This window comes from Hyla sarda, chromosome 5 (genome assembly GCF_029499605.1).
Source record: "Hyla sarda isolate aHylSar1 chromosome 5, aHylSar1.hap1, whole genome shotgun sequence".
Taxonomy (NCBI): Eukaryota; Metazoa; Chordata; class Amphibia; order Anura; family Hylidae; genus Hyla; species Hyla sarda.
In genome coordinates this window covers 384785895-384802471 of record NC_079193.1, presented here as the reverse complement: position 1 = coordinate 384802471, position 16577 = coordinate 384785895, and positions in this window count along the sequence as shown.

Genomic DNA, 16577 nt, shown 5'->3' with positions numbered 1-16577 from the left:
CTCCATCAGGCAGACTCCTCCAGGAAAGACCTTTGTTTCTCCACGCCAACGCCTCGGAATCCTCAAATGGGGTCACTCCTCCCATCTCGCAGGTCATGCGGGCATCAAGAAATCTGTGCAACTCATCTCCCGCTTCTATTGGTGGCCGACTCTGGAGACGGATGTTGGGGATTTTGTGCGAGCCTGCACTATCTGTGCCCGGGATAAGACTCCTCGCCAGAAGCCCGCTGGTTTTCTTCATCCTCTGCCTGTCCCCGAACAGCCTTGGTCTCTGATTGGTATGGATTTTATTACTGATTTACCCCCTTCCCGTGGCAACACCGTTATTTGGGTGGTCGTTGATCGATTCTCCAAAATGGCACATTTCATCCCTCTTCCTGGTCTTCCTTCTGCGCCTCAGTTGGCTAAACAATTTTTTGTACACATTTTTCGTCTTCACGGGTTGCCTACGCAGATTGTCTCGGATAGAGGGGTCCAATTCGTGTCTAAATTCTGGAGGGCTCTCTGTAAACAACTCAAGATTAAATTAAATTTTTCCTCTGCATATCATCCCCAGTCCAATGGACAAGTAGAAAGAATTAACCAGATCCTGGGTGATTATTTGCGACATTTTGTTTCCTCCCGCCAGGATGACTGGGCAGATCTCCTTCCATGGGCCGAATTTTCGTATAACTTCAGGGTCTCTGAATCTTCCTCCAAATCCCCATTTTTCGTGGTGTACGGCCGTCACCCTCTTCCCCCCCTCCCTACCCCCTTGCCCTCTGGTCTGCCCGCTGTGGATGAAATTTCTCGTGACCTTTCCATTATATGGAGAGAGACCCAAAATTCTCTCTTACAGGCTTCTTCACGCATGAAGAGGTTCGCGGATAAGAAAAGAAGAGCTCCCCCCGTTTTTTCCCCTGGAGACAAGGTATGGCTCTCCGCTAAATATGTCCGCTTCCGTGTCCCTAGCTACAAGTTGGGACCACGCTATCTTGGTCCTTTCAAAATTTTGTGTCAAATTAATCCTGTCTCTTATAAACTTCTTCTTCCTCCTTCTCTTCGTATCCCTAATGCCTTTCACGTCTCTCTTCTCAAACCACTCATCCTCAACCGTTTTTCTCCCAAATCTGTTCCTCCTACTCCTGTTTCCGGCTCCTCGGACGTCTTCTCGGTCAAGGAAATTTTGGCTGCCAAAAAGGTCAGAGGGAAAAATTTTTTTTTAGTAGACTGGGAGGGTTGTGGTCCTGAAGAGAGATCCTGGGAACCTGAGGACAACATCCTTGACAAAAGTCTGCTCCTCAGGTTCTCAGGCTCCAAGAAGAGGGGGAGACCCAAGGGGGGGGGTACTGTTACGCCGAGCGCTCCGGGTCCCCGCTCCTCCCCGGAGCGCTCGCTTCACTCCCTCCGCTGCAGCGCTCCGGTCACGTCCTCTGACCCGGGGCGCTGCGATCCTGCTGCCAGCCGGGATGCGATTCGCGATGCGGGTAGCGCCCGCTCGCGATGCGCACCCCGGCTCCCCTACCTGACTCGCTCCCCGTCTGTTCTGTCCCGGCGCGCGCGGCCCCGCTCCCTAGGGCGCGCGCGCGCCGGGTCTCTGCGATTTAAAGGGCCACTGCGCCGCTGATTGGCGCAGTGGTTCCAATTAGGGTTTTCACCTGTGCACTTCCCTATATTACCTCACTTCCCTTGCACTCCCTTGCCGGATCTTGTTGCCTTAGTGCCAGTGAAAGCGTTCCTTGTGTGTTCCTTGCCTGTGTTTCCAGACCTTCTGCCGTTGCCCCTGACTACGATCCTTGCTGCCTGCCCCGACCTTCTGCTACGTCCGACCTTGCTTCTGCCTACTCCCTTGTACCGCGCCTATCTTCAGCAGCCAGAGAGGTGAGCCGTTGCTAGTGGATACGACCTGGTCACTACCGCCGCAGCAAGACCATCCCGCTTTGCGGCGGGCTCTGGTGAAAACCAGTAGTGGCTTAGAACCGGTCCACTAGCACGGTCCACGCCAATCCCTCTCTGGCACAGAGGGTCCACTACCTGCCAGCCGGCATCGTGACAATGACGTAATATGTCACCTGATATTATAATGTTATCTCCTCATGATGTAATATGTCACCTGATATTATAATGTTATCTCCTCATGATGTAATATTATATGTCACCTGATATTATAATGTTATCTCCTCATGATGTAATATTATAGGTCACCTGATATTATAATGTTATCTCCTCCATGATGTAATATTATGTCACCTGATACAATAATGTTATCTCCTCATGATGTAATATTATAGTTCACCTGATATTATAATGTTATCTCCTCATGATGTAATATTATATGTCACCTGATATTATAATGTTATCTCCTCATGATGTAATATTATATGTCACCTGATATTATAATGTTATCTCCTCATGATGTAATATTATAGGTCACCTGATATTATAATGTTATCTCCTCATCATGTAATATTATATGTCACCTGATATTATAATGTTATCTCCTCATGATGTAATATTATGTCACCTGATATTATAATGTTATCTCCTCATGATGTAATATTATATGTCACCTGATATTATAATGTTATCTCCTCATGATGTAATATTATAGGTCACTTGATATTCTAATGTTATCTCCTCTTGATGTAATATTATTTGTCACCTGATATTATAATGTTGTCTCCTCATGATGTAATATTATGTCACCTGATATTATAATGTTATCTCCTCATGATGTAATATTATATGTCACCTGATATTATAATGTTATCTCCTCATGATGTAATATTATATGTCACCTGATATTATAATGTTATCTCCTCATGATGTAATATTATATGTCACCTGATATTATAATGTTATCTCCTCATGATGTAATATTATATGTCACCTGATATTATAATGTTATCTCCTCATGATGTAATATTATGTCACCTGATATTATAATGTTATCTCCTCATGATGTAATATTATATGTCACCTGATATTATAATGTTATCTCCTCATGATGTAATATTATAGGTCACCTGATATTCTAATGTTATCTCCTCATGATGTAATATTATTTGTCACCTGATATTATAATGTTGTCTCCTCATGATGTAATATTATGTCACCTGATATTATAATGTTATCTCCTCATGATGTAATATTATATGTCACCTGATATTATAATGTTATCTCCTCATGATGTAATATTATATGTCACCTGATGTTATAATGTTATCTCCTCATGATGTAATATTATATGTCACCTGATATTATAATGTTATCTCCTCATGATGTAATATTATATGTCACCTGATATTATAATGTTATCTCCTCATGATGTAATATTATGTCACCTGATATTATAATGTTATCTCCTCATGATGTAATATTATATGTCACCTGATATTATAATGTTATCTCCTCATGATGTAATATTATAGGTCACCTGATATTCTAATGTTATCTCCTCATGATGTAATATTATTTGTCACCTGATATTATAATGTTGTCTCCTCATGATGTAATATTATGTCACCTGATATTATAATGTTATCTCCTCATGATGTAATATTATATGTCACCTGATATTATAATGTTATCTCCTCCATGATGTAATATTATGTCACCTGATACAATAATGTTATCTCCTCATGATGTAATATTATAGTTCACCTGATATTATAATGTTATCTCCTCATGATGTAATTGTCACGATTCCGGCTGGCAGGAGGTGGATCCTCTGTGCCAGAGAGGGATTGGCGTGGACCGTGCTAGTGGACCGGTTCTAAGTCACTACTGGTTTTCACCAGAGCCCGCCGCAAAGCGGGATGGTCTTGCTGCGGCGGTAGTGACCAGGTCGTATCCACTAGCAACGGCTCAACCTCTCTGACTGCTGAAGATAGGCGCGGTACAAGGGGGTAGACAGAAGCAAGGTCGGTCGTAGCAGAAGGTCGGGGGCAGGCGGCAAGGTTCGTAGTCAGGGTGGATAGCAGAAGTTCTGGTACACAGGCTTTAGACACACAAAACGCTTTCACTAGGCACAAGGGCAACAAGATCCGGCAAGGGAGTGCATGGGAGGAGGTCAGATATAGTCAGGGACCAGGTGGAAGCCAATTAAGCTAATTGGGCCAGGCACCAATCATTGGTGCACTGGCCCTTTAAGTCTCAGGGAGCTGGCGCGCGCGCGCCCTAGAGAGCGGAGCCGCGCGCGCCAGCACATGACAGCAGGGGACGGGAACGGGTAAGTGACCTGGGATGCGATTCGCGAGCGGGCGCGTCCCGCTGTGCGAATCGCATCCCCGACGGCCATGACAGTGCAGCGCTCCCGGTCAGCGGGACCGACCGGGGCGCTGCGGAGAGAGAGACGCCGTACGCGCTCCGGGGAGGAGCGGGGACCCGGAGCGCTAGGCGTAACAGTACCCCCCCCCCTTAGGTCTCCCCTTCTCTTTGTCCGGTAACTGCCTCCCCTGGGATGAGGAGACCGGGAAAGGATGGAGGGATTCCTCAACGGAAGGCAGAACAGCAGGAGTAGGAATGGGGAGGGAGGGCAGAGGGCGAGGCCTGGCACGGGGCAGTGTGACACCAGGACGAGGGCCATGAGGAGGCACCGAGGCTTGCCTGACTGGACTGGGAGGGGGGGAGAGGCACTTCTTAAGGCAGGCAGAGTCCATAACGACTTTAGGGAGACCGGATACAGGAGGAACCACAGGGTCACGGCAGGGAGTACTGGGAACCGGTTTAAGGCAGTTCTTGAAGCAAGAGGTACCCCAGCTCTTGATCTCCCCTGTGGACCAATCCAGGGTTGGGGAATGGTGTTGAAGCCAGGGTAGTCCCAGGAGAATTTCGGACGTGCAATTGGAGAGGACCAAAAACTAAATTTTTTCGTGATGATTTCCGATGCACATTAGGAGGGGCTTCGTGCGATAACGCACGGTGCAATCCAACCTGGCTCCGTTGACCGCGGAAATGTGGAGTGGCTTGACAAGACGGGTCACCGGAATGCGGAATTTATTCACCAAGGACTCCCGAATAAAATTCCCAGAGGCACCAGAGTCCAGGCAGGCCACGGCTGAGAGGGAAGAGCTGGCTGAAGTAGAAATCCGTACAGGCACCGTGAGACGTGGAGAAGCCGACTTAGCATCAAGAGACGCCACACCCACGAGAGCTGGGTGCGAGCGTGCGTTTCCTAGACGTGGAGGACGGATAGGGCAATCCACCAAAAAATGTTCGGTACTGGCACAGTACAGGCAAAGATTCTCTTCCTTACGGCGATTCCTCTCTTCCAGGGTCAGGCGAGACCGATCCACTTGCATGGCCTCCTCGGCGGGAGGCCTAGGCGCAGATTGCAATGGAGACTGTGGGAGAGGTGTCCAGAGATCTAAGTCTTTTTCCTGGCGGAGCTCTTGATGCCTCTCAGAAAAACGCATGTCAATGCGAGTGGCTAGATGAATGAGTTCATGCAGGTTAGCAGGAGTTTCTCGTGCGGCCAGAACATCTTTAATGTTGCTGGATAGGCCTTTTTTAAAGGTCGCGCAGAGGGCCTCATTATTCCAGGATAGTTCTGAAGCAAGAGTACGGAATTGTATGGCGTACTCGCCAACGGAAGAATTACCCTGGACCAGGTTCAGCAGGGCAGTCTCAGCAGAAGAGGCTCGGGCAGGTTCCTCAAAGACACTTCGAATTTCCGAGAAGAAGGAGTGTACAGAGGCAGTGACGGGGTCATTGCGGTCCCAGAGCGGTGTGGCCCATGACAGAGCTTTTCCAGACAGAAGGCTGACTACGAAAGCCACCTTAGACCTTTCAGTAGGAAACTGATCCGACATCATCTCCAAGTGCAAGGAACATTGCGAAAGAAAGCCACGGCAAAACTTAGAGTCCCCATTAAATTTGTCCGGCAAGGACAGGCGGAGGCTAGGAGTGGCCACTCGCTGCGGAAGAGGTGCAGGAGCTGGCGGAGGAGATGGTTGCTGCTGCTGTAGCTGAGACTGAATCTGCTGTAGCTGCGACTGGAGTTGCTGAGTCATGGTGGTCAAGTACGACAGCTGGTGGTCTTGTTGGGCAATCTGTCGGGCTTGCTGGGCGACCAGTGTGGGGAGGTCGGCGACAACTGGCAGAGAAACTTCAGCGGGATCCATGGCCGGATCTACTGTCACGATGCCGGCTGGCAGGAGGTGGATCCTCTGTGCCAGAGAGGGATTGGCGTGGACCGTGCTAGTGGACCGGTTCTAAGTCACTACTGGTTTTCACCAGAGCCCGCCGCAAAGCGGGATGGTCTTGCTGCGGCGGTAGTGACCAGGTCGTATCCACTAGCAACGGCTCAACCTCTCTGACTGCTGAAGATAGGCGCGGTACAAGGGGGTAGACAGAAGCAAGGTCGGACGTAGCAGAAGGTCGGGGGCAGGCGGCAAGGTTCGTAGTCAGGGTGGATAGCAGAAGTTCTGGTACACAGGCTTTAGACACACAAAACGCTTTCACTAGGCACAAGGGCAACAAGATCCGGCAAGGGAGTGCATGGGAGGAGGTCAGATATAGTCAGGGACCAGGTGGAAGCCAATTAAGCTAATTGGGCCAGGCACCAATCATTGGTGCACTGGCCCTTTAAGTCTCAGGGAGCTGGCGCGCGCGCGCCCTAGAGAGCGGAGCCGCGCGCGCCAGCACATGACAGCAGGGGACGGGAACGGGTAAGTGACCTGGGATGCGATTCGCGAGCGGGCGCGTCCCGCTGTGCGAATCGCATCCCCGACGGCCATGACAGTGCAGCGCTCCCGGTCAGCGGGACCGACCGGGGCGCTGCGGAGAGAGAGACGCCGTACGCGCTCCGGGGAGGAGCGGGGACCCGGAGCGCTAGGCGTAACAGTAATATTATATGTCACCTGATATTATAATGTTATCTCCTCATGATGTAATATTATAGGTCACCTGATATTATAATGTTATCTCCTCATGATGTAATATTATAGTTCACCTGATATTATAATGTTATCTCCTCATGATGTAATATTATATGTCACCTTATATTATAATGTTATCTCCTCATGATGTAATATTATAGGTCACCTGATATTATAATGTTATCTCCTCATGATGTAATATTATATGTCACCTGATATTATAATGTTATCTCCTCATGATGTAATATTATGTCACCTGATATTATAATGTTATCTCCTCATGATGTAATATTATAGGTCACCTGATATTATAATGTTATCTCCTCATGATGTAATATTATGTCACCTGATATTATAATGTTATCTCCTCATGATGTAATATTATGTCACCTTATATTATAATGTTATCTCCTCATGATGTAATATTATAGGTCACCTGATAATATAATGTTATCTCCTCATGATGTAATATTATAGGTCACCTGATATTCTAATGTTATCTCCTCATGATGTAATATTATTTGTCACCTGATATTATAATGTTATCTCCTCATGATGTAATATTATGTCACCTGATATTATAATTTTATCTCCTCATGATGTGATATTATATATCACCTGATATTATAATGTTATCTCCTCCATGATGTAATATTATGTCACCTGATATTATAATGTTATCTCCTCATGATGTAATATTATAGATCACCTGATATTATAATGTTATCTCCTCATGATGTAATATTATAGGTCACCTGATATTACAATGTTATCTCCTCGTGATGTAGTATTATAGTTCACCTGATATTATAATGTTATCTCCTCATGATGTAATATTATGTCACCTGATATTATAATGTTATCTCCTCATGATGTAATATTATAGGTCACCTGATATTATAATGTTATCTCCTCATGATGTAATATTATAGATCACCTGATATTGCAATGTTATCTCCTCGTGATGTAATATTATAGTTCACCTGATATTATAATGTTATCTCCTCCATGATGTAATATTATATGTCACCTGATATTATAATGTTATCTCCTCATTGTCAGGATTCGGCAGGCTGGAGGTGGATCCTCTGTGCCAGAGAGGGATTGGCGTGGACCGTACCGGTGGACCGGTTCTAAGTTGCTACTGGTATTCACCAGAGCCCTCCGCAAAGCAGGATGGTCTTGCTGCGGCGGTAGCAACCAGGTCGTATCCACCGGCAACGGCTCAACCTCTCTGACTGCTGAGAAAGGCGCGGTAAAAAAGGACAAGGCAAGAGCAAGGTCGGACGTAGCAGAAGGTCAGGGCAGGCAGCAAGGGTCGTAGTCGGGGGCAACAGCAGAAGGTCTGGAACACAGGCTTGGGACATACACAAAACGCTTTCACTGGCACAAGGCAACAAGATCCGGCAATACTGGGAAGGGGAAGTGAGGTAATATAGGCGTGGAGCAGGTGGGAGCTAATTACAATGATTGGGCCAGGCACCAATCAGTGGTGCACTGGCCCTTTAAATCTTAAAGAGCTGGCACGCGCGCGCCCTAGAGAGCGGAGCCGCGCGCGCCAGAACGTGACAGCCGGGGACCGGGACAGGTAAGTAGCTTGGGATGCGATTCGCAAGCGGGCGCGTCCCGCTATGCGAATCGCATCCCCGTTGTCAGTGTCAGTGCAGCGCTCCCGGTCAGCGGGTCTGACCGGGGCGCTGCAGAGAGGAAAACGCCGCGAGCGCTCCGGGGAGGAGCAGGGACCCGGAGCGCTCGGCGTAACGCTCATGATGTAATATCATATGTCACCTGATATTATAATGTTATCTCCTCCATGATGTAATATTATATGTCACCTGATATTATAATGTTATCTCCTCATGATGTAATATTATATGTCACCTGATATTATAATGTTATCTCCTCATGATGTATTATTATGTCACCTGATATTATAATGTTATCTCCTCATGATGTAATATTATAGGTCACCTGATATTATAATGTTATCTCCTCATGATGTAATATTATGTCACCTGATATTATAATGTTATCTCCTCATGATGTAATATTATAGGTCACCTAATATTATAATGTTATCTCCTCATGATGTAATATTATAGGTCACCTGATATTATAATGTTATCTCCTCCATGATGTAATATTATAGGTCACCTGATATTATAATGTTATCTCCTCATGATGTAATATTATAGGTCACCTGATAATATAATGTTATCTCCTCCATGATGTAATATGATAGGTCACCTGATATTCCTCCACGGTGTGCAGCTATTTTTCATTCTATTCACTTCAGGATGAAGAACCAGAGCTAGGCTGTTTTCCAGCAGTACACACACAGGGACTTCTTCCCTTACATGTCTGGCCAATTACAGCACAGCCCAACACTTATTCCTCTCTTATATGTCATGACATAGTACAGATAAAATAAGCTGACAGTGCTGGACAGGTGAGTTACACAGTATATAACTACTGATAACACATGGAGAGAAGGGGTTACTGATGCTTTTCAATGTGCTATGCAGTAATGAAGGAAACAGCAGTACAGCAAGGAATAGGTTACACTGAGGACTCAACTGCTGTTAATGAGGATGACAAGCTAAAGTAAAGGGGGGGTTATATTCAAGAGGCAGCACTGTGTACATACAGTAGTACTAACACAAGGTACATCTGACCAGAACTGTATGGGTGGCGAGAGATGAGAGGAAAGCCTTCATTTATATTTTAGTGGCAATAAGGGCAGTCTGTAGAGGTGGAAAGGCTCACAGATTGCAGGTACACAGTCCAGGATTTTTCCTGCGCACAGCACATGCTAAGCTCCACCCACACTTCCTGCGTTCCATCCTGGTCTATTTGTAAAAAGAGGCTGACTTAGCCTGACAACAGGCAGTGGGCTGCAGATTGCATGGAAAAGAGACACTTAGTGGTTACGACTTTAGAGCTGTTTTTCTGGGGTAACAAGTAATTTACTATTAAATGGGTACTGAAAGTAATAGACACACATCCTGATTGCGGGGGGCCTGACCGCTGGGGTCCCCCCCAATCTCCTGTACAGAACCCATCCTACGTACCTGTCCTCAACACGCTCCAGCTCCCATCTTTCTGGATTTTGTCCTTCCTTTCTGTCATAGACAACAGGAAGTTTTTCAGTAGTTTGCTCTACAGAAGTTCTTCTGTGGGATTGGACTAGATGGGCCTCCACAAACCAAATACATCAATGAATATTGAGCCCCCATGACTCTTTTCCCCATCATCCATATTTGGCCCCCATGATCCTGTCCCCGGTTGTCCTTCTTGGTCCCCCATGATCCTGTCCTGGTTGTCCTTCCTTGGCCCCATGTTCCTTTCCTCAGTTGTCCATCCTTGGGCCCCATGATCCTGTCCCCGGTTGTCCATCCTTTTGCCCAATGATCCTGTCCCCGGTTGTCTATCCTTGGGCCCCATGATCCTGTCCCCGGTTGTCCATACTTGGGCCCCATGATCCTGTCCCCGGTTGTCTATCCTTGGGCCCCATGATCCTGTCTCCGGTTGTCCTTCCTTGGCCCCCATTATCCTGTCCTGGTTGTTCTTCCTTGGGCCCCATGATCCTGTCCCCGGTTGTCTATCCTTGGGCCCCATGATCCTGTCTCCGGTTGTCCTTCCTTGGCCCCCATTATCCTGTCCTGGTTGTTCTTCCTTGGGCCCCATGATCCTGTCTCCGGTTGTCCTTACTTGACCCTCATGATCCTTTCCTTGGTTGTTCTTCCTTTACTGTAAACCACTACCCTGGACACCACACAAGATGAGCTGCTCTGACCCCGGAGTCTACACATCACTCTTCAGCCCTGGTCACAGTCGTTCAGATCTTCACACTTGACCATTTTCCTGCCTCTTCCATCATCTCCAGGCTCCTTGCTCCTTATATCTCCCCCCACAGACGCCATTGTCACCAGATCATCCATGTTATTCTCCTCAGCGGTCAGTGGTTTAGATGTTATGGGCGGCTGATGGTGACTTGTTCTGTCCACCAGATGTCGCTGCACTTCGTGTGCCGCCCCTCTGGGCACTTCCACTTGGGCGCTTCCACTTGGGCGCGTTTTCTAATGTGAATTGTATGAGATTAATAGTAGAATCCGTTGTGGTTCACGGTGTCTGATCATGAGACGATTATCTTGACCCCTCCCCGTCCTTACACATAAGTCAGCGGTAATTGTTTGGGGAATATAATGGGGTCCTGTGGGGGTTAATGGGGGAAGAAAGTGTGGTGGCCCAGTACGGGAGGTGTTGCCCCGTACCCTTACTACCTTGTCCAGCAGCCTCCCTTCAGTGTCCCATGGGCCCAGTGTGCTTGTTTCTCCCCTGTACATATGTTCTGCATTGTAATGTATTATAAAATGTCTTGTTGCCTTAAGTTTTACCATGTGACATGTCATGTGATTGTTTCCCAGGAGGTACCAGTGACCAGGTGACCCCCAGGGGTGACCTATAGGCTCCCTGCTAGTCTCCCCCATATAAGCCCTGGGTGGAGCTTCTCTCTCTTCTGCTGAGGTCCAGTGCAGTCTTGTCTAGTGTGTGTGTCCAGAGTGTTGGAGACCTCAAAGTCCAGTCCTGCAGCCGCCATCAAGTCAAGTAAGATAAAGTCACAGCTTTATGAGTCAAGTCAGTCCCTGTCATCTGTCAAGTCAGCGTGGTCTGCATTCAATTTTCCAGTCCTACTACAAGTCCCAGCAAGCCCTTAAGGTCTCTGCCTCGCTGGTCACCTCCTTGGGCCCTGGCTGAACTGTATAGACTTTACCATCTGTCTACCCTCAGTAAAGCTACCGTTGTCCGTAACTTGTCATTTTTGCTCCCGTTCCTAGTCCAGGTCCAGCGCAGATTCATGTGCAATAAAAGGCAATTCCCATTCACACCACAACAGAGCAGGATACAAAGTATATAAAGATTTGCCTTTTATTGCACAAGAATCTGCGCTGGACTTCCATTTTTCTTCATATTATTGTGTGTTGGTTCACACCACTCCGTGCACAGAATTTCTGGACAAAACTGCTTGTCGACACAACTTTTGGCATCACGAACAGGATACGAGTGTGCGCCTTAACCCCTTTAACCCATTACCACCTGCAAGTCTGGTCGCAAGACTATTTACCACAGAGTGCCTGCAGAATAGAGGGGGAGCATCCATTACAGTACCCCCATTAGCCAAGTTCAAGCCGCTGCAGAACTTTAGCAATCATCTTAAAGGGGAAAGCACCTTAGTCTTCTTAAAGCGACAGCGCACTCAAAACTCAACAAGATGTCAGAACCCAGCTCTCCAGATCAACCAGGCGACAGCGCTCCTTCATCTCCAGCAGCGAGGTCATCACCTGCCCCAGCAGCCAGGATCTTGCCAGCTCTACCTGCAATCAGCATCAACAGTCCTGGCGTTCCAGTGTCTGCACCGGTATTCATGGGGAACCCTGTCCTCCCTACCTACAATGGGGACCCCTTAACCCTGAGGGATTTCAAAGAGAGGATCCAGAGTTTGTTTGTCTTTTACTCTCTCCCTCCTAACCAACAGGTGCAATTGCTCACAGGACAACTCCAGGGACCAGTGTTAGAGGAAGTGCGCACCTGCCCCGCTTCCGAGAAGGCGACTGTAGAGCAGATATTTGAAGGACTGTACCAGGTATTTGAGTCACATTCTCCGTCAGAGGTACATCTCCGGCTGCATGAAAGGCGACAAAAGCCAGGTGAGACCTTGAGAGCATATGCCGTAGCCCTACAGAATGCCCTAGAGACTGTTCAAAAACTAGAAGGTATAACTCCTGAGCAGGGCAATAAGGTGTTAATGGCCAGATTTATTGATGTGGCTCATAATTACTGGCACCAAGCCCAGCTGAGAATGTTAGCGGTCCAAAACCCCAACTTGTCCATCCCTGCTTTCAAAAGACTGGCTATCCAAGTATTTGAGTCCGGGACCGAGTTAGAGAAAGTTTGTGCACCCCTTACACCCGTTCAAGAGCCACTAGGGGCGGTAGCCAGACCTTTACCACCTCCGTCACCTGTCCCCGCCCCAGTGTCATCTACATTTCCAGTCACCGCAACCTCAGATTTACAGAGTGTTAGGCAGGACATTGAACAACTGACTAAGGCTGTGAAGGAGCTTACCACCCAGGCCGCTCCACCTGACTGTGAACCGCCCCTACCTAGAAAACCTGCCCCTGCTCCTGCTCCCCGCAATTTTAATTACTGCAATCCTCCACCCAATAGCCCCTGGAGGGAATCAAAGACCCTTTTGCACTTACTGTAACAAGTCAGGACATTGGAAAATGCAGTGCTGGGGTTTAAACGGATTTCCCCTGACGTCGCGGACCGGCCCTCAGGAAAACAGTCATCAGGTCCAATCCCCGAACTCTTACTTTATGTTGCCTCCTGCCCCTTGTAAAAATTGTTGTAGAAGGTGTACAGTTGGAGGCGTTGATAGATACTGGGTCACAAGTGTCTACTATACCTAAAAGTGTTTCCTATCAGTATTAGGATACTAGTTTATTATGTGAGCCTGATGATGTTGACTTCAGAGTAGTTGCAGTTATTGGGCAACCAGTCCCCAGACATGGATACTGGGAGCCAACCATTCAGTTGGGAGAACATGTACTTACCGGGCAGGGAGTGATTGTAACTAATGTGACAGATAAGGGGTCTGCTGAGTTTATCTTATGGATGAACATTATGAAGAATTGTTAGATTCCTTGCATGCCTCTCTCCACTACATGTCTCCTTCAGGCCAGGGGGCTGTGCAGCACCACTTGAAAGTTCTACAGGCGGAGCAGAAGTTTGCCAACAAACAAGGTGAAATCGGCAGAGTACGAGTTCAAGACATCAAGTCGGTGACCCTGCAACCTAACACATATGTCACGATTCGGCTGGCTGGAGGTGGATCCTCTGTGCCAGAGAGGAATTGGCGTGGACCGTGTCGGTGGACCGGTTCTAAGTTGCTACTGGTATTCACCAGAGCCCGCCGCAAAGCGGGATGGTCTTGCAGCGGCGGTAGCAACCAGGTCGTATCCACCGGCAACGGCTCAACCTCTCTGACTGCTGAGATAAGCGCGGTACAAGGGAGAAGACAAGAGCAAGGTCGGACGTAGCAGAAGGTCAGGGCAGGCAGCAAGGATCGTAGTCAGGGGCAACGGCAGGAGGTCTGGAACACAGGCTAGGAACACACAAGGAAACGCTTTCACTGGCACAATGGCAACAAGATCCGGCAAGGGAGTGCAGGGGAAGTGAGGTATAAGTAGGGAGTGCACAGGTGAGGATACTGATTAGGCCTGCTGCGACAATCAGTGGCGCAGTGGCCCTTTAAATCGCAGAGACCCGGCGCGCGCGCGCGCCCTAAGGAGCGGGGCCGCGCGGGCCGGGACAACACAGACGGAGAATGGGTCAGGTACGGGAGCCGGAATGCGCATCGCGAGTGGGCGCGTCCTGCGTCACGAATCGCATCCCGGCTGGGAGTAATATCGCAGCGCACCCGGTCAGGAGGTCTGAACGGGGCGCTGCGAATGAGAGGACACTGCGAGCCCTCCGGGGAGGAGCGGGGACCCGGAGCGCTCGGCGTAACAGTACCCCCCCCCCTTGGGTCTCCCCCTCTTTTTGGAGCCTGAGAACCTAAGGATAAGACTTTTGTCTGGGATGTTGTCCTCAGGTTCCCAAGATCTCTCCTCTGGGCCACAATTCTCCCAGTCAACCAAGAAGAATCTTTTACCTCTGACTGTCTTGGATGCTAGAATCTCCTTCACCGAGAAGACGTCAGATGAACCGGAAACAGGAGTGGGAGAGACAACTTTGGGAGAGAAGCGGTTAAGGATGAGTGGTTTAAGGAGAGAGACATGGAAGGCATTGGGAATACGGAGAGAAGGAGGAAGAAGGAGTTTGTAAGAGACAGGGTTGATCTGGGACAAGATTTTGAAAGGACCAAGATAGCGTGGTCCCAGTTTATAACTGGGGACACGAAAGCGGACATACTTAGCGGAGAGCCATACCTTGTCTCCGGGAGCAAAAATGGGGGGAGTTCTTCTTTTTTTATCAGCAAATTTTTTCATCCGGGATGAAGCCTGTAAAAGAGAATTTTGGGTTTCTTTCCATATGGTGGAAAGATCACGAGTCACTTCATCCACAGCGGGCAAACCAGAGGGCATGGGAGTGGGGAGGGGGGAAGAGGGTGACGGCCGTACACCACGAAAAATGGGGATTTAGCAGAAGATTCGGAGACTCTGAAGTTGTATGAGAATTCGGCCCATGGTAGAAGATCTGCCCAATCATCCTGGCGGGAGGGAACAAAATGTCGTAAATAGTCACCCAGGACCTGATTAATTCTTTCTACTTGCCCATTGGATTGGGGATGATAAGAAGAAGAGAAGTTTAATTGGATCTTAAGCTGCTTACAGAGGGCCCTCCAGAATTTAGACACGAATTGAACGCCTCTATCCGAGACGATATGCGTGGGCAAACCGTGAAGGCGAAAAATGTGTATAAAAAATTGCTTTGCCAACTGAGGCGCTGAAGGAAGGCCTGGAAGAGGGATAAAATGTGCCATCTTGGAAAATCGATCAACGACCACCCAAACAACTGTGTTGCCACGGGATGGGGGTAGGTCAGTAATAAAGTCCATACCAATCTGTGACCAAGGTTGTTCAGGAACAGGCAGAGGATGAAGGAGACCAGCAGGCTTCTGGCGAGGAGTCTTATCCCGGGCACAGACAGTACAGGCCCGCACGAAATCAACAACATCAGTCTCCAGAGTAGGCCACCAATAAAATCGAGAGATGAGTTGAACGGATTTTTTGATGCCCGCATGGCCTGCGAGGTGAGAGGAGTGTCCCCACTTGAGAATCCCGAGGTGCTGGCGTGGAGAAACGAAGGTCTTCCCTGGAGGAGTTTGTCTGATGGAAGCTGGAGAAGTGGAGATCAGACAGTCCGGAGGAATGATGTGTTGCGGGGAAACCTCTACTTCAGAGGCATCAGAAGAACGAGAGAGAGCATCGGCCCTAATGTTCTTGTCAGCAGGGCGAAAATGGATTTCAAAGTTAAAACGGGCAAAGAACAACGACCACCTAGCCTGGCGAGGGTTCAGCCGTTGGGCAGACTGGAGATAAGAGAGATTCTTGTGATCAGTGTAAATAATAACTGGATATTTGGATCCCTCCAGCAGGTGCCTCCATTCCTCAAGCGACAATTTTATGGCCAGTAATTCTCGATCACCAATGGAGTAATTTTTCTCCGCCGGAGAGAAGGTCCTAGAAAAAAACCCACAAGTAACAGCATGCCCAGAAGAATTTCTTTGTAGAACTGCTCCAGCTCCCACCGAGGAGGCATCTACCTCCAATAAGAAGGGTTTAGATGGGTCAGGTCTGGAGAGTACGGGAGCAGAAGAAAAGGCAGACTTGAGATGTTTAAATGCGTCCTCCGCTTGAGGAGACCAGGACTTAGGATTGGCATTTTTCTTGGTTAGAGCCATGATAGGAGCCACAATAGTAGAAAAGTGTGGAATAAATTGTCTGTAATAATTGGCGAACCCCAAAAAACGTTGGATAGCACGGAGTCCGGAGGGGCGTGGCCAATCTAATACGGCAGATAGTTTATCTGGGTCCATTTGTAGTCCCTGGCCAGAGACTAAGTATCCTAGGAAAGGAAGAGATTGACATTCAAAGAGACATTTCTCCATTTTGGCATAAAGTTGATTGTCCCGAAGTCTCTGAAGAACCA